This window comes from Ovis canadensis, chromosome 15 (assembly GCF_042477335.2).
Source record: "Ovis canadensis isolate MfBH-ARS-UI-01 breed Bighorn chromosome 15, ARS-UI_OviCan_v2, whole genome shotgun sequence".
In the NCBI taxonomy this organism is placed as follows: Eukaryota; Metazoa; Chordata; class Mammalia; order Artiodactyla; family Bovidae; genus Ovis; species Ovis canadensis.
The window spans coordinates 62742520-62770231 of NC_091259.1; the positions used below are offsets into that span (position 1 = coordinate 62742520).

Genomic DNA, 27712 nt, shown 5'->3' on the forward strand with positions numbered 1-27712 from the left:
TTTTTATAAAATAAATTTATTTACTTTTGGCTGTGATGTGTCTTCATTGCTTCATGGTCTTTCCTCTAGCTGCGGGGAGCAGGGGCTACTCTCTAGCTGCCGTGTGCGGACTTCTCACTGCAGTGGCTTATCTCGTTGCAGAGAACAGGCTCTAGGGCACCCAGGCTTCAGCAGTTGCAGCGTGTAGGCTCAGCAATTACGGCTCCCAGGCTCTAGAGCACAGGCTCCATAGTTATGCTCATTGTGGGATCTTCCCAGATCAGGGAATCAAACCCACATCTCCTGTGTTGGCAGGTGAATTCTTTCCCACTCAGCCAGCAGAGAAGCCCTGTGATGAGAACTTTTATGATTTATTCTTAGCAACTTTCACATATGCAATGTAGAGTTTTTAATGACAATACCCCCAAGCTTCTTCACATTCATTCAAAAGCTAGTGCCTGAGGGCTGACCGCGTGCCAGGCCCTCTGCCCCCACTCTCCAAAGGGCTGTTATTCTGCACCTTCCCTCTGAGGCAGGGACCTTCCCGTAGCTTCGCAGCCTGATGAACTCATCTTCAAATTTCAGGCCAGGCTTCCTATCCCCACCCTCCCAGGGAACCCCCTGACCCCGGCTGTGTTGGGGGCCTCCCCACAGGTCTCCTGCAGCCCCTGAGCTTCCCTGTGTCCTAGCACTGAGCAACTGGTTTGACATTGTCATTGCCCGTGTTCACACCTGTCTCCCCTCCAGACTGTGACCTCAACCTGGACAAAGGCCAGGTCTGATTCACCTCGGGGTCCCCAGCCCCAGCTTGGTGCCTGGAGTGGAGCCAGCATCAGGAAAGGTGTGTGGAGGGACTTCCCTGGCCGTCCAGTGGTTAGGACTCAGCACTTCCACCGCAGGGTGCATGAGTTCGATACCTGATGGGGAAACTAAGATCCCACATGCCACTTGACACTGCCAAAAAAGCGTATGGAGTAAGTGGAGGAAAGGGGTGATAAATGAGCCAAAGGAGCGGAGTCCTGGAGTTTTCCAGGAGATTGTGATTTCACAGTTTCTTTCCAGTTGCCCTGGTAAGAGCTCAGCTATCAGCAGACATGCAGACCATGTGTCTCTACTGATGTTTCAGAAAGCACAGTCTGGGCAGAAAGCACCTCTGTGCAGGCGCAGGGCCTGGGAGGTGGGGTGGGGTACGTAGTGGGCTGTGAGGCCTGAGTTGGGGTTTGAGCTGTGACTCTGCCTCAGTGGGTCCTTGTTCCCTCTGCTCCCCAAATTTCAGTCCCCACTCTGTGATTGGAAACTGGAAAGTGCTTGAGGGTCCTTGCAGGCAGCCATCTCGGCCCTCGCTGTGTCTTCTCCAAGTTGCCCTTGGGTTTCACGCTCTGGTGCCTATGGCTCTGGGAGGTGAGACCAACAGCAGCAGAGGTGGAGCCCCCGGCGCATTAATGGGACTTGTGTTTACCCAGGCCGGGCCCATAAAATGCCTCAAGCGGAACTGTGCTTGGCTTAGTGATCTGGCATTGTCCGTTCCAGCTCTTGAACCTTGGAATGGACCACCTGGATAGGCATCTCATTCCTAGACACCTTGGGAAACTCCAGAGGGAAGCCTGGCAAGGCCTCGGAGCAGAGGAGTGGACAAAGTTGGGTTTGTAAGACTTGGGGACCTGAGGGGTCAATTTGTCCAGCCCCCAGTCCCAGGTAAGGATCCCCTGCAGGCTGCATAATGGCCTAAGAGGAGGACTTGAGCTTGTCCTGCATGCTACCTCTCAGCAGAACCCTGCACTGGTACCTAGGAGGCATGGCTCTCTGACACGTCACCTCTGCCCAGTCTGATTTCTTTCCCTATATTGATTCTGCACTCCTGAGGGCAGGGATTTGAGTCTCCTCACCCTTCTGTCCCCCTTCTGGCCCTTCTAAGTTCCTCCTTTGTGCCCTGCCCTGTGCTGAGCTCTTGGAGCCAGAGAAGCATCAGATTCAGTCTTTCCTTTGGGTCATTTATGTCTAGCAGGAAAAATAGCTGGATACCCAATGCACCAGACGGTAAGTCAGGAATCCATCCATCCATCCATCCAACTAACCACCTACTGTCCATCCCTCCATCTACCCATCCATCCTTCCATCCATCTCTTGACAATAGTCCCATCAGGTTCTGGGAAGCAAAGCTATAAGTGAAAGCTTTGGCGTCACATGATTTCAAGGTCAGAACTGTCCTATATTGCATGACCCTTGGCTTCTCTCTCCATCTCTCTCTGGGCCTCAGTTAAAAAACCTGCCTTGCTGGGTAGTTATGAGATTCCCTGAGACAAGACAGGCAAACTGATGGGAATAGTGCCTGGCACCAAGGCAGACTCAGCTGGCAGGTAATGAGTCCTCTGGAAGATACTCTCAAAACGTGTTCTCACAGCCACATATTTTTTAAAGCTTTTGTAAAAAATAAGTTATTTTGGCCACAAAGGTAGCACTTTTTCTCCCTGAATTCCCTCCATCTTCCTTTCCTATTGAATGGTGTTGAGTGGCTGAGGCACTTTCCCCAAAGGCTAAAGGGAAGTTAAGCTGAGGATACATCTACAGCATTGGGGGATTAGTGATGTGTGTGTATACCCTTTGTAGTCACCTATGGGTACAAATATTGTTAGCTGTCCTGGAGTAGAAAGAGTTTCCAGCATGGAGACCCCTGCCGCCCACTGCGCCAACTCCTTTTAGCCTTGAAACAGCATGCAGCCCCGGGAAGTATCAGTGGGAGAAAAACAAGTCTTGAAATGAATGCACCTGGAAGTTAGTCTGTGGAATATTCTTTCAAGCATCAGTTGTGCCAAACCACAGGCAAAGAATTTGGGCCTTATCAAAATAGAAACTCTCTCCTGTCAATAATGGCACTGATAACAAAGTCTGTATAATTAGAAATTATAAATACAGCTTTTTGTCTTGCTGGGAATCATGGGGAATAGAACTGATCTGAAGTTCTGTGTTTGTAGGGCACCATTTGTAGCTGTACACAAATGGTAAGTAGCTCTCAGTCGCAGGGGGCATATTGCATGTATCCCAACCGACAGTAAACTAGTTTTAACTGATCAGACAAGAGGAAAGACTGAAATATCTTTCTACAGACGATATTACGAAAGTTATTATGAGAAGGCAAAGAAAGAGCATGTAACCCAAAATTACATGGAAAAAAAGTGTTATAAAGGTATTTGTGACAATTTTTTAAAAGATTATATTTTTCTGAAATTTTTGGTGTTTGTGGTATTCATCCACTTCTTAAAATTTGTAATTAGTTGTGACCTCTTTTCTCATTCTGATTATTTACTTTTGTACTTGGTTTTATAGATTTTTGTGTGTATTTTCCTCTCGAAGATTGCTCCCAGAACTGTGTAGTTTTCGAGTCCCTCAAAACTGGATCAGGCCCCACCTAGTACATAGTAAATGCTCAGTAGTGCCGGAAACTTCTGAGTTGGTCCTTTTGCTCTAGCCAGGATGCCCATCAAGGCCTTCCCTCTCCTCCCACCATAGAACCCAAAGCCCCCCACCCATGTTGCAGTTATCGGCAGATACATGGCAGCAGATAGCAGGGCAGATGCAAGGTCAACGCTGGCTCAGCCAGCCAGTGTCTCTGTCACACATCTGTCCATCCCACCAGAAGGAAGGCTCCGAGGCAGAGGTGTGTCTGACTTCTTTGGGTCCCCAGTCCCTAACACGAGCCTGGTGTGGGTGAGGCCCGCAAACCCTTGAAGCGATCTGTCTCGGGCTCAGTGCCAGCCACAGCTGGCACTAGTTCCTTCACTTTTCGTCCAATGGACCAAGAAGAGTATAGTTTGGTGGTGTTAAACTGAGACCTCAGGACCCTCAGAGGGGCCCGGGAGCAGCCAAGAGGGCGGAGGGAAGGCTGAGAGGTTGGGTTTCTGAGGCCCCCCTCCCCTCCCTCAATCCAGAGCACTTTCTCTTTGGTGGATGTATTCACTGGGGTTCTGCTTATGAGTTCCTCTGGAAATATGTTGTAATGCGAGAAACGGGATGGAAAAGCAGTGGTATGTCTCTGCCTCCCATGCCTCACAGGCATCCAGCTGGGCAGAAGGGATGGCAGACCTAGGCACTGCCACACTAGGCTCACAAGTATTTGCTGAACAAATGAACAAGTGAGTAAGTGAGTGAGTTGGGTCCCCCTGGGCAAAGTGAGGACCAATAGGAAGGCAGCACAGGAAGGGAGAGGTTTGGACAGGTCACTCTGTGCAGGACCCCGGGTCGGGATTGCTAGACCCAGAGTTCTGGCTCCTGAAGATCTGGTGTCTCTGAGATTCTTTGCACGGAGCTGCTGGGGACCACAGCTGATCATGTCAGGGAAGATGAAAGTTCCTGCAGACTGGACATCCATCAGGCTGAAAGGTGACCCCTCTGAAGATCTGGAGGAGGCGGGGGCCTGCAGAGGACTTGAGGCCTCCACATCAGACAGCCTCCTGGTCTAAACGGCCCAGGCCAGCCTGCCACCAGCTCACCAGCTTCCTGTAAGTCTGGCCCCCTCAGTGCCCTTACCCGCTCTGTCTGCTCTCAGGGTTGTTCTAAGGCAAAAAAAAAAAAAAAAAAAATCCTATCCTCCCACACAGTTTGCAAACTAAAGACACAGTTACATTATTCCACTTATATACAGTGGGGAAAAAAAACAACACAACTCAAGTTTGGATGCATGTCTTAGATGCAAGAATTTCTTACCATAGTTGGAGGCGGAGGGCTGTGAGATGGCCCCCAGAACAGGCCCGCTCTCATTCTCATCTTCCCCAGAGCCACCTCATTCTTCAAGTCCCTTTGGCTCTCCAAACCTCATTTTAATATTCCTTAAAATGAGGGTATAAGACTGTTTTACAAAATCAAAACAAACTAAAAAAAGAAAAAGTTCTTAAGAAAGGGATGGCTCTTATCTGACCCCAGGACTTCAATGGCAGATGTGATGCCTAGAAGATGCCCACCCTGGGCCCGGCTCCCACGGATGCCCCCGTTGGCCCCCAGGTCAGGTGCCAGCATGGAGAGTAGGCCAGCGTGTGGAGCAGCCCTACCACGTGCTGCTTCTGAAGCTGCTCGCTCCTCTCACTTTGGCCCCAAGCCGGGAAGACATGGAAACTCTGAGGGCCTCAGACTCCATGTGTTTTATGAGCTCCAAGAACACGGCAGCCCCATAAAGTCACTTCAGATGGCTTACAAGCCCCGAGACCTACCGGAATCACCTGACCCAGGGAGCCCTGAGCTCACTGGGGAGCGATGGGGCCTCAAAACCCAAGGACGGGCCTCCAGGGCTGAGGGACTGGACCACCAAAGTGAATCCCCCGCCTGCCTCACTGCTCCTGTGGCCTGACAGACTTGGGACTGCATCTCAGCCAGCCAGACCCAACTGAGAAGGCACTGCGAGACTACTCCCCTGTGCACTGGGTGAGCTGAGGATGGACTCGTCCCCAAACCCAGGCTGAGCCTGTGTGGCTCCTGGAGAGCAGTATTAGGAAGGGAGCCAGAGAGGCTGCTCTTCTGCTTCCATCCCGCGGGGCCCTGGTCAAAGGCGCAGGCTTTGCAGTCAGCCCCGGGATTGATCCTGCTTCTGCCATTAACCCTGTGGCCTTAAGCACAGCACCAGCAAGCCAGCTCTGCACTTTCTCACCTCTTCAGTGAGAGTAAGAGCAGCTGTTTCTACCTCACGCGGTTGTTTTGGGAGTCAAACAAGATAAATGTGCCCAACAGGTGCTATTATCTCATCCCAGCTTTGGTGTCAACCCCTGACTCAGTGGATGGGCACATTTTGCTCTCATCACAGTTGTTTCTCTCAGGGATTTACCCCACTCCACTTGACTCGGTCTTCTTATTCCAGGATTGCCAAGATCTTCCAACAGAGATCTCGGCTCAAGTGTCCACTATCCACACCCAGTAGCCCCCCTCAAACTCTCTAACCTGATTTTCAGGGTGCCCTCCTCCACCCAGCCCACGTAGACCTATTATTGCCCTCTGGCTCCCCCAACCCGAAGGACCCAACGTGCTTCACTCACACAGGTAATGTTATTACTACTACTAACAATGACTAGCGTTTATGGAGTGCTCAGGCTTCCTTCCCAGGTGGCTCAGTGGTAAAGAATCCGCCTGCAATGCAGGAGACGTGGGTTTGATCCCTGAGTCAGGAATATCCCCCGGAGAAGGAAATGGTAACCCACTCCAGTATTCTTGCCTTGGAAAATCCCATGGACAGAGGAGCCTGGGGGGCTACAGTCCACGGGGTCACAAAAGAGTTGGACACGACTAGGCAACTAAACAACAACAATGGCGTGCTCACTCACCATGTATCGCATGCGATACGTCATTGAGTTACACAAACAAACTCAATTAATCCTCACAACCACCTTATGGGATAGGTACCCATATTATCCCACATTTCAGATGAGGACACTGAGGCCGAGAGAGAAGTAACCTGCCCAAAGGCAAATGAAAGGCAGCAGAGCTGCGTTTCGAGCTTACGCAGCCTAGCTCCAGAGCCCCAGGATGCCCGCACTTGGCACACACTGTATGTTCACTCACGAGACCTGAGCGGGAGCTGGAGGGTGTGGAGAGCACGTGGAGGAGGGGCGATGTCTGGCCTTGGCACCTGGGGCTGCCCCGTCACCTGCAGTGCTATTCTCACCACACAGACAGCAAAGTGAGGTGGTGTTTCTGGGACATGCTCTCTGGACCACCTATCTGAACTGGAGCTTTTCACAGGAGCTCGTGGAAATGCAGAGGCCTTGCCCCCACTCCTGATCTGAATCAGAGTTTTGAGGAGTTGAGCTTGAAGGCCAAAAAAAGAAGTGCTATAGTAGAAAGTTCTGCCCAGATGCTTAAGTCCATTCAAATCCTGATTCAAGGGCCCCTGGGCAAGCCATTGAGTTTCTCTGAATCTATTTTTTTTCATCTATAATTAAGCGATGATGATAAAATTGACTTCAGGAATGGTGTAAGATTCCTTGGAATAATGGTTATGTAACTGGCATGTGGAACAGGCTACATTCTATAGTGTGCAAAAGATTAAAAAAACTGAATTTTTTCATCACTGTCGCTCAAACCTGCCTTAAGGTCTCTCCCTCTCCAGCCCTAACAAGGACCTAGGCTGGACCCCAGCACTCCTGTTCCAGGTTAGGTATAAAGTGACAGTCTCATTTTTAGGTGGAAATGGGTGCACTCAGTTTGACCTCAGAAGGTCACTCACGCACGATATAAAGTTCCTTCTCCCCCTACTCAGGCCCATTTCCAGATTTAGCCACTGGGAGGGGGAAAGGAGCTTAGGGGCTTCTATTTCCTCACTTCCCTCCACTCTGCGTCACTCACTGCTTTCAGAGTCAGGTATGGATCGGGCGACAGAGTAAAGGGGGGCTTAAAGGGGGGCAGACCTAAAATGACAACAGCCAGGCTTGCCTAAGGGGTGCTGGAATCTGGCTTGGGGTTGTGGGGGGAGTCCCTTTGCGGGAGCAGTGTCCCAGGCCAGCTTTCTCTCTTTGGCTGTATTGTGGATTTTTCAATGACTCTCACTCCTTGCTAAGAAAATTGTCTTGACATAGGAGATGCCCCCTCTTCCAGTTGATGTCCACTCGCTCTTCGATGCCAGGCAGACACTTTTGGGTTGGGTCACCTGATCCTGGCAGACAGCAGACCCTTGACTGGTCCTTGCTATATGATTCGTGCCTCGCTCCATTCCAGAGCCCCCACTTGGCCCACAGAAATCTTGTGTTCTTTGTCTGCAAAGCCTAGCAGGGAAGGGTTGGACCCTGCAGCCCGCTCTCTTCTCTCTCCAGTCTCAAGGCTTCAGATGCTGTTTCAGGAGAGAATCAGACATATAGCCCTCTGCCCCCAAACTCCAGGACCAACAAGAGGAGGGTACAGTCCTTGCACATCAAGCCTATCCTTACAACTCCTCCTTGGGCTGGAAGTGAGGGTCAGACACAGAACTGGTCTGAGGTCATTCTTTTATCCTGTCCTGCACAGATGCTTTTAAATGTGGGGTTCTGGGTACCCGTGGTATGCAATTTAGGGCCTCAGCATCCAAGTCAAAGAAGGTGTCCATAAAGAATTCCAGGCCCTTCTCTTCCTAAACCAAGAGGAGTTAGGGATTCAGGGAAGGAAACAGAAAAGCAGAAGCAGGGCTACACAAAGCATCAGGCAGAGCAGGGCCTCCGTGGGCTCCCGGAGATGCACGTAAAACCAGGGATTGGATGGATTCGGTTTTAATTAAAAAGCAATCGAGGCCCAGATATAAAGTATCATGATACTAATGGTTCAGGAAATCTGGAACCTTAAATCATAGCAATCTCTCCCCAGAGGGCAGGCCTGGGACCCCAGGATTAGATAGGGGGCTCGGCGTGTGCCAAGGCAGGAAATGCTGAAGGTGTGTGCAGATTCCTCCCTGCTAAAGCATTCAGATAAACAGTGGGCGAGAGCTCAGAGGCCTCTGGGTCCAGTTTGGCACTGTCATTTCACAGATGGGGAAACTGAGGTTCAGAGGTGGGGTGGGTCCTGCCCCAGGTCACACAGAAAGCAGAAACAAAGCCAGAACCAGAACCTGAGCCAGAGGCCATATCCCAGTATCAGCATTGTGATCACACCCCAGGATGGATGCTTTCCCATGGTCCCTTATCAGAGTCCTCCAGTGGGCTCTGGGAATCTGCCAGGGTCATGGAGCCGAATGGTTTTTTGAGTTTCTGCATGGCTCTTGGGTAGTGGTGGTGAACAGGGTTAACCCAGAAGCCTTGCAAACAGGGTGAGCCAGCTGTCTCCCCTAGGTCAGGGGCCACCTGCACTTACATCACCGTGGTCCTCACCACTGGCAGAATCGCCTTCCATCAGCAACTCACCAAGTGACTATAGGAAACCTTGACAGCCTCTCCCTATCCAGCCTCGGTTTTACCATCTGTATGATGAGAAGGCTGGACTGGACCCTCTGTAGAGGCCCCTCAGTGCTGACAGTCTGTGAGTCTATGAGTCTATTAGCCTGCCATTCCATCCCCCAAAGAGGGGTATTGTGAAGACAGCGACCAGCAGGGTGGAGTGATGATGAATGAGGAGACAGGAAGCATTTTGAGCTCCCAGGGAAAGACTGCAACACAGCCCCCAGCTGCAGGGATCCTTCTGTGCCCCCCTAAATTCTCTGGATTTCCCTCCTCGGGGCTGGCCTGAGCCCAAAGTCAGACACTTCATTCATTCATCCCACAAGGATTTATCACTTCCTGGAATGCTCTGTGCTTCTACAAATCTTGAGAATGTCTGAGAGCATCTAGCCTAAGTGGGTGGGTCTCCCTGCTGCCGCTGAGTAAAAGGCAAGTGGCCAGCCATTGACTTCTTTGGCCATATCAATAGAGATTGTGTCCGAGTCCAAGGAGGTGATTTTCTCAACCTAATCCACACTGACACGATTCCTAGAGAGCAGTGATCAGTGTGGAACTGTGTGACCAGAGGAGGTGACTAGGGAGGTGAGAACTCTGGAAGCTGGAGAAGAGCAGACTTGGGGGATAGAGATGCCTGTTCCAAACCTCTACAAGGATGCTGGGTTAGGTGGCCCTGTGTGTTTGGTGGAATAACAGACCCGAGAACTAGAAGACAGCAGAGATGTCTGGTTCAAGCTCTCTTCCCACAGCCTCCTTGACTGATAAACCCCTACCTGGCATCTGCTCCCATAGTAAGAAGACTTTGGCAAATAGAAAGCTATGTTATTGGTGGTGCCCCCACTGGGTACCTCTGTGCCAACCTCTGCCAGAACCCAGGTGGGGTGTTTACTGACCTTCTTTTATTTAATTCTCACAGTTCCCAGATGTTAGAATTATATCCCATTCTCTACAAACTCTGAGGTGCAGACAACCCAGCAACCCTCAGAGTCCTACAGCTAGGAAGAGCAGTGCTAGGATTTGATCTTGGGTCTCTTTGGTTCCAGAACCATTTACATCAGGAAGCAGTCACCACTTTCTTGATTCAGCAACATAGAACTTTGCACTCCTGTCCAAACCCACGATGCCCTTTCATGAGTCACTGCCTTGCCTAGAGCTTCTTCTGCCGGGAATGCCTTCCCTCCACACCAGTTTGAAGACTTCTTTTCTCAGGGTTGTCTTTCTTCGTCTCTGTTTTACACACAGCATCATCATCTTCATCTAGTATGTTTTCGGACATAAAGTAGGTACTCACTCCATGTTTACCTAATCAATATATAAATGCATCAGCAATTCCATCCTCAACAAAACTCTCCCTCACTGTGAAAACTCTTTCCTGCCTTTTGTCCCCAGCTGAGTGACCTGGTTTTGGGCCCCCCCCCAGTGCGCTTCCCTGTCCCCACCCTCCCACACGCATACCAACAGGCCCCCAGCAACTCTCTAGACCCCAGCACTGGCAGAAGAACGAGCTCAGAAAGGAATGTGAGTTGCAGTGGAAAATGAGACCCCTAATAAAACTTGTAGATGGCTTTATCCAACCTCTGATTGCTACAGAAAAAGAAACTGAGGCCCAGAAAAGGCAGTCCTGATCAGAGAAATGTGAAGAGGAGGCCTGTGGCAGCACAGGGCCAGAGCTGGCCCCAGGCTTCCTGCAAGTCAGCCTTTCCTGCAGCTCAGCCAGCAAGGCCTGCCTCTGGGGCCTTGGAGGGGTGAGCCGGGGGTCAGGGGGGTTACAAAGGCTCCTGCCTCCTCACGGATGCCTTTCGTTTTCCCAGCCAAGCGCCTGCTCCCGCTGGCTGGAGGAAAGGACCCTGGTGGGCTCTGAGTGTGGGGCTGAGATTCAAAGGCTGCCTGTAGCAAGCGCTGGCCCTCCTCTTCTGCCATAAATTTATAACCCCGAAAAGGTCCAGTGTTTTTGGACGGAGGTGGGGAGGGTGAGTTTTTCAGTGGTTGGCCCCATGGCCCTACAGAGTCAACGGCTTGTTGGAAAGTCTGATGGAGATAAAGTATACTTTCCACACGGGGCTGGGGGGTGGCGGAGGCAGGGCCTACCCAAAGGGACCCCACGTATAGGAATCTTTAGGCAAGTTTATTGCCTGAGCCCCAATCTGACCAGGCCATTTCCTGTCTTGCAGGGACTCCCACGTTTCTTAGGTGATGTTCATGCTTCCTTATCTGGATTCAAAAAACAGAGGGTCAAATTGAGGGAGAGGGGGAAGTTGACTCCATACCCCTAGACTCTTCAGGGGTCTCTCTGGGGCTCAGAGCCATGCGGGCCTGCCTGAAGTTCCCAGCCCTGCAGAGGGCAGCCAGGACCCCAAAGTGAAGTACCCCTGGCAGAAGTGGCAGCAGGGACCCAGCACACTGAGCATTTGATAAAGATCTGTAGAAAGAGCCCTGCCTGCCCAGGAGAAGGCAGCAAAGAGGCCCAGTTCCTGGGAAACCCCTCACGCAGTCTGCAGGCTGGGGCTGAGCCCCAGGGCCCACCTCTGCCACCCCTCACCACATAGCATCAGCACCGGCCTCTACTCTCTGCAGCCAGACCTACACCAGAAACTGCTGGAATCCCCGAGCAGTTTCCCCAGGTACAGGGCACCGAGTGCCACACTCTGCAGAATAGGAAACCAAAGGGAAGGAAGTAACTGGTCTCAGGTCAGCGGCTGAGCTGAGTCATGAACGAGGCACCTGGTTCTTCACCAAGTGTGGCCTGTGCAGCTGAATGATCACCCGGGCCTGGGCTGGGGCCTTGACAGGGTCACAGTATTAGCGCTGTGGGAGACACTCGACACAATAGAAACTTCTTTGGCACTGCCTCAGCACCAGGTTCTGTCCTGGCCCTGGGGGCATAGGAAGGTGGGGGAAGTCGGATCTGCCCTGTGCCCCATTTCCTGGAGAGACAGGGGATTGCACTTAGGGTGTTAAAGGCAGGGATGAGGCAAGGATCAGGTGCTCTGTAGGGAAACTAGGGGAGAAGGACAGCCTGAACCAGGAAATCACAAGGGCAAAGGCCCAGGGAGATGGGAACGGGGTGCAGGCAAAGCTCGCCAGTCAGAGAACCATAGGCAGATACAGAGCATCTCCAGTGTCTGGTGGGAGTAGGTGGGACAGAAGGAGGGGGACAGGGCAGGGGCTGGATCGGGGGAGGGCTCTAGGAGCCTGTTAAGGAAATGGGCTTCACTGTCAGCCCAGAGGGGTTCAAATACATCCTTCACACAGCAAGCTGCAGGCAGAGCCCAGACAGCGGCCCAGATACCCAGCTCTCTCTTGCACCCACCCACTCACCACAAAGACCCACATGTCCCCTTGCCTGGGATCGTGAGGGACAGAGGTTTGGCCATGGGTGAGGACCTCCCCAAGTGATCCCTTCAAGCCCCGCACCCACCCAGACCTTGGGAATCGGGCCTTAGCTAGATCTGCCAGTCCTTACCATCCCTAACCAGGAATTTGCTTCCTAGAGTCTTTGTTTAATGAGGGTCATTTTCTCCCAGCTTGCACATCAGGCTGAAAACAAAACAACAATCCTGACCTCTCCCTCTGCAGCTCTGCTTTCCCACCAAGGAAGGAGGAAGCCCCACACCCAGCTCACTGCTGCCTTTCAGAACTCCCAGGGGTCAAGGCGTGATGGGTCAGGCCTGCCCCACCATCGAGGGAGGGGCCCGAAGCATAGAGTCCATATAAATTAATTTAATTGGGCCCTATTATCGCTTTGCTCCAAGCCTGCAAGTCTAATCTAGCGTTGAAGTAATTCATTGAGTGTGAATGGTCTGGAGCCAAGACTTCCCTCTGCTCTCGGAACAGAACTCTCCACGTTTGGCCTGGGCCCCAGGCCGCTGCAGCCTGGCTCAGCAGAGGGGCTGTGTGAGGAGCAGGGCGGGCAGGGGAGGCCTTAAAATAGTTCTTTGCTTTGGCTGCGTCCCCTGACTTTCCCAGAATGAGGCCCCGGTCCACACCTCCAGTACGCACATGCTCGGCCACAAAGGCACACGCCTGGTGACACTTGGGCCCTCGCAGAACCCAAAGTTGGCTGAAGAGTTCCCCGGAGACCTCAGTACACCCCAAATGACAACAAGAGGTTGGACGAGTCTTTCTTGCCCTTCTGTGCCTCAGTTTCCCATCCTGCCAAGTTTCCTGAACTCTCACTTTAGCAGCTGTGTGACCTTAGGGAAGTTATGAAATCCCTCTGAACTCAGCTTCTTCATCTGTGAGATCCAATGTTTATCCCATGGGGTCATTAGGGTGATGAAATGTATATATCTGTGAAATGATTAGAACCCTGCCTGGCATACTTAGTGCTCCACAGGTGTTCTCCCATTATGGTTGTGAGACTCGGATGGGATGGGGGCAGAGAACCCTTCACGCTACTGTAATCGGTGAGGCCAAGGTACACATTGTAGTTATAACTTCAGAAAAGTAGGAGGAAGCTGTATGGAGTGGTTCCCACGGAAGTTTTGTCCCGGGAGCAGGGCACCGGAGAGCTGAGAGAATGTGAGTTTTGCAGCGTGGTATTGTTATGCTTAGATTTGCATACTTTATGGTGCAATTATTCATACCCTGATGCCAAGCTCATTAAGCAATCAGGCACCATGAACAGAACCTACCTGGGTTGGGCCCCAATCTGAAGGAGAGACATGGCCTGGGGGCCCTGGTCTGCGGGAAGAAGCAGCACGCCCACATGTGAATGCAAGTGTGCATACCACACACCCACAGGGGACCCAGGCCCTGCCAAGGACCCTCTCGTGAAGAGGCAAGGGGCACAGGCCCTAAAAGGGGTGGGATGTCCTGTCTGCCTGCTCCTTCTCTTGCCCACCTTGAAATACCAACCAACCTGGGGCACAGGACTCCCTCCACAGCCATCCCCCAACCCCAGCCCCTGTGCACCAAGCCCTCAGCCTATGCTAACCCCTGAGCCACACAGCGTCCAGAAAAGCAGAGTCTGTATATTAGCACTGCTGCTGCTGCTAAGTTGCTTCAGTCGTGTCTGACTCTGTGCGACCCCATAGATGACAGCCCACCAGGCTCCCCTGTCCCTGGGATTCTCCAGGCAAGAATACTGGAGTGGGTTGCCATTTCCTTCTCCAATGCATGAAAGTGAAAAGTGAAAGTGAAGTCGCTCAGTCGTATCTGACTGTTAGCGACCTCATGGACTGCAGCCTACCAGGCTCCTCCATCCATGGGATTTTCCAGGCAAGAGTACTGGACTGGGGTGCCATTGCCTTCTCCAATATCAGCACTACTCCTAGTATTAACACTGATTTACAGATAGGAAAAGTGAGGGTTGGCAGATCCAGCCAAAATCTCTCCCCAATAAAAATAAAGTCAAACCAGAGGTTCTTTCCCACTGATATTTGCTTCCTAATTTGGGGATTATATGAGGTGGGAGTTATGGTTTGGGGCAGTAATTAGGAAAAGTCGAGAGAACTTTAGGAGATCTGGGTAAGGCCCTGCATGTCTTTGGACCTCAGTCTCCCCAGCAGAGCAATGGGAGTGATCAGCTCTCTCCCATTGGGCCCCGGTTTGGATTGGGTGAGACCACTGATTATAAGCCTTCACAGGGGCATGCACACATCAAGTGCACACAAGATAAAGCAGATGTGAACACAGTCCTAGAGCTGCCAAGAGAGGACCACAGTCAAATTGCTCTGGCAAGTCTTATTTATTTATTCTTTTTTACTGCACTGGGTCTTCAGTGCTTTTCGTGGGCTTACTCTCCCTGGAGAGAGCAAGGACTGCTCTTTGTTGCAGCGCATGGCTGCTCATCGTGTTGGCGTCTCTTGTGGACCACAGGCTCTAGGTGCGCAGGCTCAGTAGTTGTAGCACACAGGTTTAGTCTCTGCACAGCTTGTGGCATCTTCCCAGACCAGGGATCAAACCCATGTCTCCTGCATCAGCAGGCGGATTCTTATCCACCACACCACCAGGGAAATCCCAAGAACAGGCTTCTTGATAGTAAATCCTTGACCCCTACATCTAGCCTTAGCTGGAGAATCTCTACAAGGGGTTGGAAGGTAGGAAGTCAGGCCCCCAGCCTCCTCACCCAGGATGGAACTTCTCTTGTTCTGTGGCTAATGACTGTGTTGTCAGGGGAGGGCGTCTACTCCCATTTATTCTCTTCCTTCTTTCCAGGGCTCAGCAGAAGCAGAAGGAAGATTCAGACAAGATTCATCCAGGGCTCTGTGGCTGAGGCAGCTTGAACCTGTCCCACTTCAACTCACCTCCAGGCATGGACTCAAGAGGAACTGGCCAGGCCTGTGCTTGGAGGGGCTTCCGCTCCACCCTCCTGGGAGGCTGCCAGAGCTCCAGGAAAGTGTGGTGGCTCCCCCTGACTCTCCATTCTGAATTCTCCTCCTCTCATCTATGTTCCTTCTGTCCACCATTTATTAATTGGATACCACCGTGCAAGTCATTGCAGCTCCCCAAGCCTCAGTTTCTCCATCTTTCAAATGGGATAATACATTGCACATCTTCACAGCATTGTGAGAACTGCCGCAGAGACACAGAGTGCAGGAAAAGCACTCACAAGCACTTCCGGATGGCTGGGGAGTTGGGCGTTTTGCTTTGCTTGTTTCGCTTTGTTGTTTATCCTGTCTAACCCATGATCCTGGGAATGGCAGGGCCCAGCTCTGCCTCACCTGTCTTTCCACTAAAACACACGACTTACATCACCTGCTGGCTCTCTGCCGGTACCCAGGCTGTGCCTCTGAAGGGCATTGGGGGACCAGAGATGGAACCAAGGGCCAAGTGAGGACACTCCTGAGGCTGTGAAACACCAGCAGGAGGTGTGAGATCATCCCCTCCCTCTTGGGTCCCCCAGACGTGGCTTCTGCAGCATCCCTCTAAGCCCCAAGTGAGGTCCCCTGGCAGAGAGATCAGCCTTTCACGGCCCCTGCACTGGATCATTGAATTATGTGGCACCCCCTCAGACCCGCTGGTACTCTGCTGCCCCCATGGCTCCCAAAGGGTACAGCTGGTGCCAAGGGCAGAAAGAAAGGTTGGGGGCAGATGGACGAGGTGAGACTGAGAAGCCATGCCATCATAGAGCAATCACAAAAGCAAATCTTGGAACCTCTGCAAGCCTCATTTTCCCCATGCGTTACTCATGGTGACATGTACCTCCCATGTACTGTGCTGGGCCGGCCAGGACCTTCTTATGGAATGAAGTGCTGGGAATGCTGTGTCAGCCCTTCCCGAGGACTGGACGGCTCTGCTTACAAGGATCGCTCCCCCTTCTAGGGGAAGCCTTTGTCAAGGATGGACCAACTTGCAGGAGGGAGGGCCCAGCTCCCCACCACTACTGGGCCAGGTCTGAGGCAGTCCCAGCTCCAGAGCTCCCCGTGGATCTGGCCACGGCCACCTTCTCCCTCTGCCCAACCCTGCTTCCTCCTTCCCATCCATAGCAGGTGGTTCCAAGAGCACACCTAATAAACACCTTGCGAGCCTGTCTCCATCTCAGAGAATGCTTCTCACGGAAGCCAACCCATGACAGATGCTGCTGAGACAGGATAAATGCCTGTCCCAGTGTGTCATTATTTACAGAGCGTTCTTTGTCTAATTAAGCCTCTCACTGGACTCTAAGCTCCAAAAGGGCAAGGACCACGCTTACTCTTGTGTATTTCTAAGCCTCGTATGCAGAAGGTGCTTAATGACGACGGGTAGAGAAGGAGGACTTCCCAGGTGGCTCAGTGGTTAAAGAATCCACCTGCAGTGCAGGAGACACAGGAAGCTCAGGTTCAATCCCTGGGTCGAGAAGACCCCCTGAAGGAGGGCATGACAACCCACTCTAGATATTCTTGCCCGGAGAATCTCCATGGACAGAGGAGCCTGGCGGACTACAGTCCATAGAGTCACAGAGTCAGACACGAATGAACTGACCGAGCACCAGAGAGAAGGGAGGTAAGAAATGGAGAAGTAAAACAATCTTGACAGAGGGAAGAGAGGAGGGAGTCGGAGAGTATACACGGAAACCAACTGGACTCGAAAGGGCAGGTAAGACGGCTTCAGGAAAGCGATGTTCAAACTGAGAGCTGATGGAGGGTGGAAGGTGGCCAGTAGTGGATGCCCGGAGGGGTGGATCGAGGGAGCAGAAAAACATATTCTTCCAGACAAAGACGACAGCCCAAGCAAAGACCGAGGCAGGAGTCTGGGGAGTTGAAAGAAAACTGGGCATAGATGACTGAGGGGCACAAGATGAGCCTGGAAAGGTGGGCACAGCTGGACACAGATCCACAGAACATGGCTTTAGTCTACAGGCACTGGGAACCTGGAAGAGTTTTCAGCAGAGAGAGACAAGGTCAGGTGTGCATTGTGGAAAGATATCCCACTGCCGCGTGGAAGACGGCTGAGAGAGACCAGTCAGGTAATTGGACCTGAGTGACGAGGGTTCAAAGAGGGTAGTGCTGGTGGAGACAGAGAAAACGGGAAAAAGGAGAAACATATCTGAAGGTGATATCCTTAGAAAAACTATGACAAACTTAGTGTATTAAAAAGCAGAGACATTACTTTGTCAACAAACGTCCATCTAGTCAAAGCTATGGCTTTTCCAGTAGTCATGTATGAATGCGAGAGTTGGACCATAAAGAAGACTGAGCACCGAAGAACTGATGCTTTTGAACTGTGGTGTTGGAGAAGACTCTTGAGAGTTCCTTGGTCAGCAAGGCAATTAAACCAATCAATCCTAAAGGAAATTGACCATGAATATTCATTGGAAGTACTGACGTTGAAGCTGAAGCTCCAATACTTTGGTCACATGATGCGAAGAACTGACTCATTAGAAAAGATCCTGATGCTGGGAAAAATTGAAGGCAGGGGGAGAAGGGGATGACAGAGGGTGAGATGGTTGGATGGCATCATTGACTCAATGGGTGTGAGTCTGAGCAAGCTCCAGGAGATGGTAAGGACAGGGAAGCCTGCATGCTGTAGTCCATGGGGTTGCAAAGAGTCAGACACGACTACGTGACTGAACAACAACAAGCCTCAGAGTTTATTGCTTGCTTGTTGGGTGTCAGAGGCAAGTGGAAGAGAGAGAGGAATCTGGAAAGATGCTGACATTTTAGGGGTCATTTACTGACCTGGGAAAACTGGAAGAGAAAAGTGTGGAGCTAATGATGCTCAAGTGGTCTGATTTGAGGAGCCTGGGGGCACCCAAGGAGTGAAGTTCAGGCATCTATGAGATACAAGAACCCATTGTTCAGTCGCTAAGTTGTGTCTGATGCTTTGCAACCCCATGGACTGCAGCACACAGGGCTTTCCTGTCCTCCACTATCTCCCAGAGTTTGCTCAAGTTCCTGTCCATTGAGTTGGTGATGCTGTCTAACCATCTCATTCTCTGCTGCCCTCTTTTTCTTTTACTTTCAATCTTTCTCAGCATCAAGGTCTTTTCCAATGAGTTGGCTCTTCACATCAGGTGAGAGAATAAGAATCCATACTTGAGAATAAAGTCCAGGCTAGTGACAGAGATATGGGGACAGCTGGGAGATGGACTGTGGGTCTTTGAGGACAGGGACCCAGTGGGGGGTCTACTCTGCCATCATAGTATAGCCTAGGCTTGGGACAGCGACCCTGCTGGGTAAATATTTGCTGGGTGGATGGATGGACTAATGGATATATGTGTTCCCCCTTGGAGAACTTTAAGATCTCTCAGGCTGTGATGCCTACCACCCAGCCCAGGCCTGAAAAGCGACCAGGACACAGGATGCTGCTGTATTCACCACCCTCTGTGTGAGGCTGAGAGAGAGAGAGGAGAACGGGGAGGAACAGGACATAGTCAGGGTCCTGTTTGTACAGACATGTTGCTGAGGTCGAGAGAGAGACAGAGCCAGTCCTAGCTCCTGGTCTAGAGTTTTTTCCCCACAAACAGCCGCTCCATCTTTACAAGCACCTTCAGGAATACTGGGCAATAATTATCTTCTTGAAACAGATAAAGAAACGAGGCCCAGAGGAAGTCATCCACTTGCCCAAATTCACACCTTCAGGCAGAACTGGAGGTTCAAGTTAACCAGTTTGGAGTTCAAGTTAACCAGTTTGGAGTTCAAGTTAACCAGTTTGGACTTGATTTCAGATTCACAGCTGGGTCTCTGATCCACTCAGTGCTAAGGGGCCACGTGACCCCTCCCTCTGCAGGTCCCAGATTCCTCACTGAGAGGCTGGCCCCCGGGCTGTGAGGAGGGAGGCAGGCTTGGTGACCTGCAGAGCACTGCAGAACCATCCAACCCTGGGAATGAATTCTAAGACCTGTCCCCAGCAAAGCCTTGGCTGATGTCAGTGGATCCGCTGGCCAAGCAGGCTTGCTCAGGGCAGAAAGATCAGAGCTGAGATGGAGCAATTTTGAGATGAGATGATGTGAAGCAGCGTGGGGTTAAAGCAACTTGCTAGGCCCTTCTCACACCCTGGCCTTGTGGGGCTCAGGGCTGAAGGGACAAGAACAGGGCAGGGGCTGGAGGCCAGCGTCATGCTGGGCATACGCCTCACTCCCAGTTTCTGAGGGGCTGCTGGAGGATCCCGTCACCTCAGTGGACAGATGGGAGACTTAAAGCCAGAGTGGAACAGGGCTCTACCCAACATCTTCAGGTGCCTCTTGGTAGAACCGAGGTCCCAAATTTGCCAGCTGGGGATATTTGACCTTCCTGATTCTTTCATACATTTATTTGTTCATTCATTCATTTATTCACCCATCCAACAACCTTCCTTCTTGGCTGTGTCATGGGAGCTGCAGACTCAGAGAGGAATCAGACAAGCCCTGCCCTCAGGGAACTCCTGGTCTGATGGGCAAACAACCACATTACTAGTCAATGACAGCATGGAATTGTGACAACAGCTCACAAGGCTGGAGAGCTGGGAGTGAAGCCCAGTCCAGGCTGGGGTACGAAGTGGCTTTCTGGAGCACGTGGAGACTGTGGGAGAAGAGGGGCCCCCCGGGGCGTGTTCCTAGCAGAGCGGGGAGCACAGAGATAGGAGAGCCACATGAGAGGACGAGACACAGGAGCCCAGAGGGGACACCCCACTGCTAATTCAGTGCCCACCCAACCCTGGTTCTCTCCCCCTCCTCAGACTGGCATTGCTTACCCCTCAATGAGGGGAAAGTGGAGAGGAAATGACACTCCAGCCAGTTGCCAGGGACAAATGTGGCTCTGCGCTCAGGGCCCCAAGGGGCAGCTCCTTCCCTGGGCTGGGACTGAACACCAATAAGGGCAGGTCCCCTCATCCAGCCGCCTGTCCTTGAGACTTAGTTCATTCACTCACTCCTTCCCACAACAAACACTTCTAAGGCCCATACTACGTGGTCCATGGGGTCACAAAAGTCATATCAGACTCTCTGCAAGCCCATGGACTATAACCCACTAGTCCCCTCTGTCCATGGAATCCTCCAAGCAAGAATACTGGAATGGGTAGCTATTTCTTTCACCAGGGCATCTTCCCAGCCCAGGGATTGAACCTGGGTCTCCTGCACTGCAGGCAGATTCTTTACCTTCTGAGCCACCAGGGTATGGTTATTCTCACCAGTCACAATCATTTTAAGAAGGAGCAATCCTGGTCTTTCCCTGTACATGAATGGGGACAGATTTTTTTTTTTTTTAAAAGGTATTTATTTGGCTGTGCTAGGTTCCAGCTGCGGCAGGCAGGATCCATTAGTTGTGACGTGCTACTGGACTCCCCAGCTGCAGCATACAGGATCCAATTTCCCGACCAGGTATGGAACTTGGGGGCCCCGCACTGGGAGCGTAGAGTCTCAGCCACTGGACCACCAGGGAAGTCCTGGGACAGCTTCTGAAGCTATGCAAGATTTAGAAAGACTCACATTCAAGTCCTGGTTCCCCTGCTGAGTGGCTTGGAAATTTGGGGTCTCAGCGGCCCATCGGAGTAGTGACACCCACACCACTCAGAGTGACTATGAGGACTGCCCGGGGAAGGCAGGCACACCAAGCGCCAGCGGGAGCTCAGAAGAGGCTTGTCCCCTCTCCCCCTGACTGTCAGGGCGAGCACCCTTCCCCAGGAAGGGAGAGGATGCTTCAGGGATGGGGCAGGGCCTGAGGAAGAGCCAGGGGGCCAGGGGCAGAGGCTCTGGAGCATGCTAAGACTTGCCTGATTGCCCTGCTTGGGGAAGGGAGACGCTTTTCCCCATGAGTCCCCCAAGGCGAGCTGGCAGCACCATCCCAGGGGCTGATCTGACTTTTCCCACCAGGAAACCAGCAGGGATTCTCCACCAGAAACCCTGTCATCTAGAATCAGATGGCTGGAAGAGGTGCCCTATCCTGAGGCTGATGATCCACGAAAAGAGCTGCCTGCTAGAAGTGGCTGGGCCCCTCGGCTGAGTCCGGGAGAAGACCTGACTAGGACCCCATGGGAGGCCCCAGGAGCAGGCCTCCCCAAGAGAGGATGACCTCACCAAGCTGAGTGATGCCACTGGGTGGGCATGCGTCAGGCTGAGCTGGGCGTCACCACTAGGCAGACACCCCCCTCCTCACCAGCAACTCCACACAATGCCCTGTCCCCACACATCCCCAAGCAGCCTGGTTGCAGCTAGGGTGGGCAGGGGTAGACCCAAGGAAGTTCTCCAGCACTGCTCAGAGTGGATTTAGGCCAGCAAAGCACTCTGGACAGTACCTCCTAGAGGGTAAGGGTAAGTCCAGCTATAGGGGCAGCCCTAAGTGACCCCAGAATGTTCCCCCCAAAGAATCTGAGCACAAGTCTTAGAAGAACAGGAGGGAACGTGCTAGAGTCATCACCAAGTCAGCCTGGGAGTCAGGAGACCTGGGTCCTGGGCCTGGCTTGTGGGACTGGGCAGGCACAGTCCCGCTCTGTGCCTCAGTTTCTCCTTCAGACAACACAGGGCTCAGGTTTCGACACCAAGGGCCCTTCTATCTCTGACTTGTGCGTGGCTTCAAAACTGGGCACCAGACACAGGGATCCCAAGGTGGACTATGGGCTAGAATTTTCCTCACTGGCACCTAGACCAGGCCAAGGTCACACAGCAAGCGGAGGACACACTCATCATTGTACTGTGACCCAGAAGTGCAAAACACTCTGTGGGCCCCTCCTTCCACCCATCCCCAGCCCTGGGATTCTCTGCAGCAAATACTGGCAGCTTGTTACCACGTCCTGCTCCTACCGGCCAGGTTCCTGGGGGCAGCCTGACCTCTGGCTGTTCCCAGCATCCGGCCCACTCACCACAGGGCTCCTTGGAAAGTCTTGGTGTTTGGGCCTGTTCTGATCTCAGACCATGAGCCACCCACCTGCCCAGCAGGGCCTGCCCCTCCCCAGATCACCGGGTCAGCCTCTTCCCGGGCCTCGGCCGCTGCTCGCTGTCTCACAGCCGCCATGTGACCATCTGGTACTCAGGCCCCAGGGCCTTGCCTGACTCAGAACAACTGAGGGCCTCCCAAGCCCCAAGACAGGGAGGGAGTTCACTTTTAAGGGCCATCTTCCCCAGGTACCCCTGGCGGCCCCACACGGGCCTCACTCAGACCCTTGGGTACTTGTGGCTCCTGCTAACCTTCAGCTGAGACCTTGCCCTCCCTGCCCACAGCCAGCCGAGCTCCATTCCACTCACTCACTCACCTTCTGCACTTCTGTTTCCTGTTCTGCAAAGCCAAGGTAATAACTGCAGCCTCTTACCTGCCCAGGCTTTGTTGGGATCAGAGAGGCTGTGAGTGTGCAAAAGCGCCTAGCACGGTGCCTGTCTCACGGCAGCACACACTGACCTGGTTAGCGCTCTGCCCTGAGTGCTCCTGTCGGTCACCCGGTCACCCAGAGAGGCAGCCCTGAGCTCCAGCTGGCACTCCCCGCCCAGAGGCTCTCCAGGGCACCCAACAGAGGAGCCAAGCCCAGGGCTGCCCAGTCATACAGTATAGTCACAGCCTTGGGAGCCCAGGAAGGGGTACCTAAACTCCCACACCTCAGAAGCCCCACCAGGTCACGGAGGCTGAATAGGAGTCTGACAGAGGACAGGGAAGGATCAGCTTGATGGACCCAGAGCAGATGAGGTCTGTGAGAGAGACATGGGCCTTGTTCCAAGGCCTGAATTCCAGGCTCAGGAGCATCCCCCATGGTTGGTGGGGCAGGGAAGTGCTTCAGCAGGGAGGATGAAGGTCAGATCTGTATATGAGAAAAATCCTTGGCTTGAGTGGGGGCGCAGTGGGGTGGGGAGGGGCGCAGGCAGGCATGGAAGAGACCACCCTGCAGGGGCCTTCGAGGAGATGGGGATGAAGGTCCAGGCCAGGCAGATGGATGAGGACTGAGCGGAAAAGAGGCAGTGAGGATGGCGAGGCAGAGGCAAACTGGAAGAGGGACTCAGGAGGAGGAAGGGACAGCAGGTCTCCCCACATCAGGCACTCAGGAGCACCCCTGAGATACTTACCCACTTAGCAACTCGAGCAAGCTGCTCCCTCTCTAGACCTTAGTTACCTTACACATTCTGCAATTCTGTAAAGCAAAGCAAGTGGCCCTCTTTGCTCTTGGAAGAGGGGGAGTAAAGCCCACCCACCCTGGGGAGTAAAGCCCACCTATCCCTGCCCCACACACATACACCCCAACCCAACCTTTCTCCACACCTCATCAACAGAGATAGGGCCCAAGCAGGACTGGGGGTCTCCCTGCCCAGGTGAGGGGCAGGTAGCGCTGCCCACGGGGCTGGATGCACAGGGAGGCAGCGCCACCTACTGTCGAGCTGGGAAGAGGTCACCATTCCCAGGAGCCTGGCTCCAACCTTAACAAGTCCCCAGGGACTGAAGCCTATGCAAGGGTTCCTACTGGGCCCTCTTCCCTGGTTCCCTCTCCCCTGGGTCTCTCCAGGTGGCTTACCAAATACATTTCCTTCTCTAGTGGATTCTGACCACATCATTCTCTTGCTCAGAAATATTTCATGGCTCCCCATTGCCCTGGGGTTCCATGCACACTCAGCTTAACAGTCAAGGCCCTACACCATTCCAGAGCCCCCAGCCTCAATTCCTAAACAGCAAAGCATGCAACAGCCCCCTAAACCCTCCACATTTTCCCAACCCCCATGACTTTGCCTTTGTAGAAAATATCCTTCTCTGCCTTCTTGGCTTAGAAAACTTCTGCATGGCCATCAGGTGAAAGCCGCTCAGTCGTGTCCAACTCTTTTCAACCCCATGGACTGTACAGTCCATGGAATTCTCCAGGCCAGAATACTGCAGTAGGTAGCCTTTCCCTTCTCCAGGGGATCTTCCCAACCCAGGGATCAAACCCAGGTCTCCCGCTTTGCAGATAGATTCTTTACCCACTGAGCCACAAGGGAAGCCCAAGAATACTGGAGTGGGTAGCCTAGCCCTTCTCCAGGGGATCTTCCCAACCAGGGATCAAACCAGGGTCTCTTGCATTGCAAGGCAGATTCTTTATCAACTGAGCTATCAGTGAAGCCCACACAGACATAAAAGTCCAATGCAAATGCCACCTCTTTGGTGAAGCCTTCCTTAACACGCCTTATATCCGAAGTTCAACACTGAGCCCCAAGCCTGCCCCACTGCAGGGATTCAAGCCAATCTTCTTCTGGGTACTCCTGCCAGTCCCTGGGCTGCCCTTTATTTCTGCATAAACCAGGAATGTTTCTGTGTTCATCTCTTGCTCTTCTCAGGCTCTGAGCTCCTTGAGGAAAGAGAGTGTGGGTGTGAACCATTGCTTCCCCACAAAAGGTCTGGTGTTCAATTAAGCAGCATTTATTAATCATCTACTCAGTGTCATTGGATTAGAATCTTTCCCATGCCTTACCCCATTTCAGTAACTCAATTTACACGTGTTGAACAAAGAAGCCTTTACCATTTTGTTCCCACCAGTAGCCTGCTGCATGACCATGGGTGGCTCGCTTAATTTTCATTGGAGCAAAGAGAAGAGAAGGGTGTGATAACACCACAGTAATGGTTCCTTTGGCTGGGCTCTCCCATGGCTCTGCTAACATATGTCTCATCCTGCTGTTCCCAAGATGCCCATGTCCCATGCCCTGATACCTGCTGCAGCCATTCCAAGCCAGGCCCTTGCCAGTTAGTCCTCTTGGAACTGCAGCTCGGGGCTTGTGCTCCAGATGCCTCTGCCTCCCAAGGAACCCCTGGCCTAATCCCATGAGACTCCAAGCCCTCCTGGGGGACTAGGCCCAGGTCTGGCCTCTAGAGGTCTGAAGGAGGGGGTACTTTTGCTTCCCCATGAGGATGGCTATAGGCGGAAACCAGATTCACAAGCTGGAGGAGGAGCTCATGGCAGCCTGGGAAAGAGTACGGCTAAGCCTGCAGTGCTCAGGGCTTTCTGGGAGCTATGGAACTCCACTGGAAACTGGATGACTGAAGGGTCAACAGTGGGGACTCCAGGAGCTCTGTTACCCACCCCTGTAGTCCAAGGTGGGCAAAAGGGCCCTGATCTGCCTTTTGGGAGGTCCAAAGCAGAGCCTTGTGCCTTCCAATCCCAGCCTTAAAATCATTCTGCTAACCCACTCTGTGACTTCCTTCTGAAAGTTCCAGAAAAGAAGTTTTAGGAGACACTCTTAGAGACCTTTGGTTGGCTCACGGCTGACCAACTTTAGTTGGGGGGAAGAAAGCTCACTCATTGAGCACACCCCTCATGCCTGGCATACAGAACCCTTCAAAGGAGGATTATTATCCCCATTTATGGATGAGGAAAGCAAGGCTGGAGAGAATGAATGACTTTTCCAGGTCACAGAGCAGGCCTGCTAGGATTCTGTGATCTTAACCACCAAGCTGGGCTCCCTTGAAGGCTGCTGCAAAATTAATTCTACAACAATGCAAGACAGCAAATAACCAAACACAAGTTCTGATGTTCTGAAATCCATAAAGGAGCAGGGAAGGCTTCCTGGAAGTGGTGGGGTGAGGCACACACTTAGATCTAAGGCCTTAGATCTAAGCTGGATGGCTAGGAAAGGAGGTGCACATCATGGGAGGAACGCATCATCTTCCCCCTTGCTTCCTGCTTGGGAAAGGGCGGGCCACGCACCCGTCATCCTGTCTAGCACTGAGTCCTATCCATAGCCCTCACAAGTTTTCCAGGCCACCTCCTTTCCTGCATTCCCACTGTAGCCACCTTGGCCCAGGCACCATGACCTCTGTCTACAGTCTCCTCACTCATGTCCTGCCACCCCTCTATTCCACCTCCCACACCATGCCAGAGTGCTCTTTCCTAAAAGCAAATAAACTGGTCAAAACACATGTCCTGCTTACAAGGCTACAATGCCTGCCCCACAGGGGATGGCTCAGATGGTAAAGAATCTGCCTGCAACGTGAGAGACCTGGGCTCCATCCCCGGGTTCGGAAGATCCCCTGGAGAAGGGAATGGCTACCACTCCAGTATTCTTGCCTGGAGAATTACTTCCACGGACAGAGGCTACATACATGGGGTCGCAATGAGTTGGAAACGACCGAGCAGCTAACATTTTCACACTTTGCCACTTTCTCCAGAGCCATCCTGTGACACTTCACCTTGAACTCAATACTTCATTAACACAAAATACCTGTAATTTCCCCAACTGCCACCCTCTTGGCCTTTTCATATTCTGTTCCTTCGGTCCGGATGCGTTCATCTTTCAGAGCTTAGCTTAAAGATCCCCAGGAAGCCTTCCCTGACCCTTGGGTCGAGTGCAGAACCCTCCTGCAGATTTCCCTCATGGGTCTGTTTGCCTCCGCTGCCAGGGCCCGGCACTTGGGCAGCGCGGGGCTGGAGCTCGGGCGCCGTAGCATTTACCCTATCCGGGACTGCGCATGCGTCCTCAGGCTTGCCAGGCGGAAACGCGCTGACTCGAGTCCAGGCTTCTCCTCCACAGTTCGCGCGCGGAGGAGATGGTCCAGGTCCGGAAGGCGCGCTGGAAAGTCCGTTTCCGCCCGCTCTGACCCAGGGAATATTTATGGGCTGCTGGAGGCTGGTCGGAGGGAGGCGGGGGCCTCGGCTGCCCGGCAGGCGGGGAGCGCCGTGCACTCGGGTCCCCTGCGGTCCCCGGCGGGGGGCCGGCGCGTGCGGAAAGGGGATCCTGAGCCCCCAACCTCAGGGCCCGTCCGCAGCCTATTAGGGAGGCGACCGCAGCCTGGAACCAAAGAGCCCCCAGCTGTTTCCTCCCATCTCCGGGCGGGGGCGGGTGACTGCGGCAAGGGTCCTGGGGAGGCAGGCAGGTGTGGAAAGTGCCCGCGGCACTTCGGCCTTCGGATCCTCGCGTGACTCTCCCACTTCGCAGGCAGGAAAATGAGGCGGTCCCAAAACAAAGCCAAGAAGGGCGGTGCTGACTCCAGGGTCCCCGCTCTGCCCACTGCGCCGTTTGGCATCAGTGCAGGCCTAGGGCGGTTCATTCTTTGGTGAGCACAAGAATCAAGGGGACAGTTGTTAAAATGCGGATTCTAGGGTCCCTCCTCCCATTGATTAGGTAGGTCTAGGGTGGGAGCCAATAACCAGATTTTTTAAATAAGCAAGAGTCAAATATGAAAACAGTTCTATTGGATTTAATGCAACTATACACATTTGTCAAAGCCCATTGAACTGTACATTTAAAGCTTGTGAATTTTATTGTATGGAAATATTTCACAAAAGCTGAATTTGAAAAGTTGAAACCCCCTCTAAAAAAAAAAGTAATAATAAAATAAGCAAGCGGGCCATACACCACGCATTGTGAAACATTGGTGAAGAGATATTTTGGAATGGGAAGGCTCCCCTCAACTGATGGCCAGGATAAAGCTAGAGTGAAGAGGGTAGGAGATGCAGGGAACCTGGAATTAGAAAGGATGGATTTGAAGTCTGAAACCAACATTTTCTTCTGGGTTACCAGGAGCTAGTGATAAACTTCTCTGTGCCTTCATTTTTTTCTTGCCTAAAATGGAAATAACCTT

At 52.6% G+C, this 27712-nt stretch overlaps 1 long non-coding RNA gene across 1 annotated transcript; it reads right to left on the reverse strand.

The window, feature by feature from the left end:
* Positions 1–27056, reverse strand: LOC138420365 (uncharacterized). Its single transcript, XR_011249226.1, has 2 exons — positions 26353–27056; positions 1–328 (listed from the first exon to the last, which is right to left on the reverse strand). It is a non-coding gene; the product is annotated as an uncharacterized lncRNA (long non-coding RNA).
* Between the last annotated feature and the right edge of the window lie 656 nt (positions 27057–27712).